The following is a 6,000-nucleotide window of genomic DNA, read 5'->3' on the forward strand; positions in this document are numbered from 1 at the left end:
ATGAAACCTTTTTGTTATTAGACCTTTTTCGAGTGTTTTTTGGGAGACTCAGTAGTGACATGGGATAGATTAGAGACCATGTTCATTTTGGGAGATCAATATCAAGGTTCGGGAGTTGATTATAAGACAGGTTGTGCTTTAGTTAGAGAGAAGTGTGTGTGTGACAGTAGTGTTTTTCAGTTGCGAGTTGTGTCTGTAGGTGGTTGTGAATTATCATTAGTTCATGGACAGACTACGACAGAATGTGACTTTAAACAGTTCCTGCGAGATTACCACATTGAGTCCACCAGTACTCTTCCTGCCGTGTTTTTGCAAGGAGTATGCAGTTACAATGATGTGCCAGAGCAACAAGTCGACGACATTCGTTCATCGAGGATCCAAGCTGTTTGATTCATCCTGCAGAATCCTGTCTACGGAATTTCTCGTACTTAGCCGTGCTGTATTCAACAGTTCCGAGAAGATAATTATGCGTCATACGCATAACGAGCATTTGCAGTGGAGGTACCTACAACCAAGGTGCCAATGACGGTTCCACCGTTGGAAGACATTGACGATTCCGTGATGTTCCAGTATCAGGAATATATTATGCCGACAATTTTAATTGTCTTAATAGCTATTTTACTGATAATTCTTGTTGTGGGAGTAGTAAAGCTTATTCGTGTTTGTAAGATTACATGTAAAGGCTCTAAGAACTCAACCCCAGTGACTTTGGAAGTGCGTCATGAGAGCAGTCCTTAAAGCTGCAGTGCAGTAGACATTGCTGATTGAGCATAGCTCTATTCTGTTATGTTTTATACATATGCTTTGTTTTGGTTTGCCGTTAAGGAGAGCGAGACGCTCTTATGTGGTGGCCGAGCTCTATTTCAGAAAATATGGCTGCTACAATTTTAAAGGAGACACATATGCATTTCATAGCTTCAATGCTTTAAGATGTGATGAAAGAATTTATGGAGTCAGATGGAAGTAGGTCGAGAGAGTCGAGGTAAAATCTTTGTGTTCAGCAAATAGTTTGATTCCTCAGCAATATTGCCGGTCAGGTGATCTTCCGAAGTGTTATGTATATTCGTGAGTACGTGCGTTAATTTGATCTAGATTACGCCAAAATCTGCCTAAAAGTGAGTTTGATCGTTCATTAACGTGATAGAACTGCAGTTGTCTAGACGTAGCTTTGGAGAGGATCCAGGCTTTGAATCGGCAGATAAGGTAGAGTTTGAAATCTCTGTTTTTATGGGAGAAAATTGAACTTGTGATTTTTACCATGATTTTCTAATCATTATGAACTTTTGAACTGGTGTGGGGAGATTTAATATGAATATTCATACCTCTTTTATATTATTATTTTGTCATGTTACGTTTGCCATATCTTGGCTATGCATTTTACACTTTCCATTATTGTGTTTTGCATTTCATGTATTTTTGGGAGTTTTCTATCATGTTTAATTCTTCCGACAGATGTCTGTGGACAGATGTCGGTGGACAATGTGGACTGTTTCGAATAACATGTGGTAGACTGGTTTTGACATGACTAATTATTGATTTGGGGAGTATGTGTGAGTTTGGATATTTTCAGGCTATTAGCCATAGTGAGACTTCTTTAATCAGAAGTGTTTTACAGTTCAGAGTTTAGTTATCTAACTCGATAATTTCATTTATTATGCATTTTAATCTTTGCTTTGTTTTATTCATTTCTTGTTGGGTTATTTGAATAATAAACCTATTTTTGTAGAAAACTATTGCGTTTCTTTAAATGGTCCATTTAATTGATTTGGTGAGAATGAGTGCGATTCGGGTGGGTGAACTTCGGGAAAACGATGAGAGAGAGAGAGAGAGGCGATACACAGAGAGAGAGAGAGTGATACACGGTGAGAGAGAGAGAGAGAGAGAGAGAGAGGAGAAAAATAGATGTAAGTGTTGTCGTGAGCGAACGTTCATACGCCTCCGTTTCATGAATAAAGATCGTTGGAGCACGTTACGTACACTTTCAAAAAAGTGTTAATTCTGTCGTTACATATATTTATATGCATATATATGTATATGTACGTATATATATGCTTTCCACTGATGATAATTCTTTTGCACACATGGAGCGTTCACTACCAGCTGAGTTCTTGAAGGGCCACTGACTGAAAACACTTACCGGGGAAATTGATTCCTGCAAATGAAATCAGTATCTTGTGATTCATTAAACGAAACAAGAGAACTGTAACAATGGAATCCTCGACATATTCATTCAACACCCAAATTATCGTGATTGCTGAGTCAGCTGTGTTCGACTTCTACAGTCCGTTTCATCTTTCTCATAGTTGATTTTTTTTTTTTTTTTTTTTTGTCTTACTGCTTTAAGTCGGTGGGTCTCCCAGGTTTGTCATTCCTCGTGAACGGAGAGGTAAAAGTCGTGAAGTGGGATTCTGTTCTTGGGGAAGTATAATATAGGGACGATAACTCTTCTGTTAACAAACACTACAATTTAATTACCGGATCCCCCTGGAGGGGGTTAGTGCCGTCAGTGTACTTCATGCGGTGCCCTGTAGGCGTTACTTAAGGTTCTTTGCAGCGTCCCTTTTGTCCCCTAGCTGCAACCCCTTTCATTCCTTTTACTGTACCTCCACTCACATTCTCTTTCTTCCATCTTACTTTCCACCCTCTTCTAACAATGTTTCATAGTGCAACTGTGAGGTTTTCCTCCTGTTACACCTTTCAGACCTTTTTGCTGTTAATTTCCTTTTCAGCGTTGAATGGCCTCATAGGTCCCAGAGCTTGGCCTTTGGCCTAAACTTTATATTCTGTTCTATTCTACGACTGTTCACCTCACCAATAACAAATAGTGACAAATAATGACAAACATCGGAGAGTCACTGGGTGAATGCTGTTATATGGAAGAGACAGTTGTCAGAAAAAAGTTTCAAAAACTGAGTTGAAGCAGCTGCCGAAGCCAACGCTTTTGACAACACTTGTTTCAAAGACGGTCTCCTTCCGACTTCCACTTTAGTGATCGAAATATGGTGAACTTGCCTCCATATCTCCTTTCTTTTTCTTTCTCACTGCTCACATTCTCTTTCTTCTGGTATTGGGTTCTACGATATATTTCTGGGTTGTCTCTCGATTATTTTCTTCACTGGTCTCTCTTAGCCAATGCCGTCCACCCCTTTTGAATCACTCTATGAAATAAAAACCTGTTATACGAAATCCATCAACGCAATTCAATTCCCAGGATGGAAACCCCATTGCCTCCTTTCCTCACATTCCCTGTCCTCGCGGTTTCTCTCATTCTCAGCTTTCAGAAGTGAAGCATCTCAGTAATAAAAGCAGATTTCTTACAAAGCGGAACTCAGTTACTTAAGAATCACGTTATTGGGAAAGCGAAGTCAGCAAAAGCCTTTATTTCCATCCATCTAGAAAGTCCAGGATGGTTGGGTGGTTTAGATTAAGCCGGCTTTGTGCCAGCATGGGGACTTGCCTTAAGTTTTTAAGTTGATATATATATATATATATATATATGATATATATATATATATATATATATATATATATATATATATACATATATATATATATATATATATATATATATATATATATATATATGTATATATATATATATACACACACACTCACAATTTAGGCCAAAGGCCAAGCGCTGGGACCTATGAGGTCATTCAGCACTGAAAGGAAAATTGAGAGTAAAAGGTTACAAAGGTGTAACAGGAGGAATACCTTGCAGTTGCACTATGAAGCAATTGTTAGGAGAAGGTGGAAAGTAAGGTGGAATAAAGAATATGAAAGGAGGTACAGTAAAAGGAATGAACGGGGTTGCAGCTAGGACCCAAAGGGACGCTGCAAACAACCTTAAGTAATGCCTACAGTGCACCGTAAGTGAGGTGCACTGACGGCACTTAACCCTAAAATAAGGAGTTGAAATGGATAAGAAGCCTGATGAGGTCGTCTGGACTCCGACCCGCCAACGAGAAGAAAATCCTGGAGGAAGTTTCATGACAAAATAGTTCATACGTAGAGAGTTTTGTAGGACCTTGTTCCGAATACGAAAGTTTATCAAGAAATAAAACCTTTCCATCACTCCTTAATCCTCATGCAAAATTACATTTGATTAGCTTACAGGGAAGAGAACAAAGTCATATGACATCACATGTATGGATGAGGAAACTCCTTAATCAATTTCACCTCACATGTCGTAGAATAAAATGAACTACCAGTGCACTACTTATGTAAATGGAATTTCTATTAATCAGTCGCATTTAAGTAGCTAAAAGAGGAAATATACATTAATGATATTTATATGACTGGAAAAATGATTTACCAATTTTATAAAATTTAGGCTAAGCCAAGCACTGGGGCACTTTCTCTCATTCAGCGCCTAAGACAGTCAAAAGAGTGTTGATGTATCAGGAAATAAAGGGAAGAAAGAAGGTTCATTATACAAGAAAGAAGGATCATTATACTACTCAAGTCCAAAACAGCTAGATCAACTGCATTTTTTAATGACTGGAATTTTCCTATGCATGACTTCCACAACAGAAGTGACATGAACTCTGAATCTCCATGGAGAATTGCCGACGACTTCTCGAAGGAGTTTTTACACGAGTGAGGACGGTTGCAATAGCCAGAGAAGATCTGTTGCGGTATTCAATACTTGCGCAAAGTGTTTCATTAATCTCTGACTCAGCAATTAGATTCTTCAGGGAATGATTTCTTGGCATGATTCTAATAGGCTAAAGAGGAAGCTGTCTGTTGCTCCACGTTGCACTTATTATTATTGAAGTGGTTTCCATTTAATTGGTAATAAAATTGTGAGGACCCCTGTCTTCTTGCTGGTTTTGATACTTGCTTTGCTATCTGTTTTTCATTTATCTAATCACCTATTCAGTGCTGTGCATAATACACCCCTTAATCATTGTTTATCTCCATAGTTATCTGTTCTTAACTACCACTTGTATTTCCTTGTGACAACTACGGAGCTTTTCATTCGCTGTTTTACGCTTGGAAATTGCAATAAATATCTATATTGTAGACTGTTCAGCTCTTGTCCTGTCCCCCTTCGATGTCTTTACAAGTCTCCGTTGACCATTGGCTGCCACTAGCTTATGGGGCCCAGCCAGTTAATCCCTGATTAAAAACCTTCTTTCAACAAAGAAAGTTTGTTGTATGTTTGGTTTTCCAGAGCTAATGATAACTTGTTGATTTTGCCCCTCAATAAGCTGAATTCTAAAATGTATAATTCCTCCATCACAAGAAAGAACAATGCAGGCATGAGCAGTTCAGGGCATTCTTTAGCAAGCTCAAGTTTTCTTGTTTCTCAACTGCTCTGGGATAGGCACAGGCGATTTTTCTAATCATTTTCGCTACTTTGTTTATAACAGATAATGAAAGATTCACGGATTTTTTCCCGCCATTTATAAAGTAAAGACTTTAACCAAATCTGTTTTAATATTTTGATGACCTTTAATTCTGTGTTCTTTAAATTATTGCGAAGAGAAATCCTTACAGACCATGTGTTCTATGTCGTTACATCTAAATTCCTACAACCACACAACTGGCTCCTCATTAATGTAGGTTTTCTGTGAAGCAGTATATTCATTCCTTCATAGAAAACAGCAGAAGCTGAGAACTGCTGGGTAGCTCTTCTTTTCTGTACTGATAGCAAAACTGTGCCGTTGACATTTTACTGTCAGAACAACTTAAGCCTTTGCATGCTTTCCACAATTAGATAAAATTGGAAAACTCACAGGTTTTCGGTTCCAACAGTTTAGGTTTCATAGAATCTCTTAAGTGTTTCATGAAAAAGTATTTGGTGTTAAGTGAGACGAAGTAGATGTCGGGAAGGGAACGTCAACAAAGACTCATAGGGGTTGGTTTAAATTTTCCCAGTTACTTAATTATGGAAAATTTGAGGATTTAATATATACAAAGAGAGAATTTCAACAGGCTCTGTCACAGATAATTCCAGTTTATTTCATGAAGTTTTGGTTTTTAATTTGACACTAC

This window comes from Macrobrachium rosenbergii, chromosome 26 (assembly GCF_040412425.1).
Source record: "Macrobrachium rosenbergii isolate ZJJX-2024 chromosome 26, ASM4041242v1, whole genome shotgun sequence".
Taxonomy (NCBI): Eukaryota; Metazoa; Arthropoda; class Malacostraca; order Decapoda; family Palaemonidae; genus Macrobrachium; species Macrobrachium rosenbergii.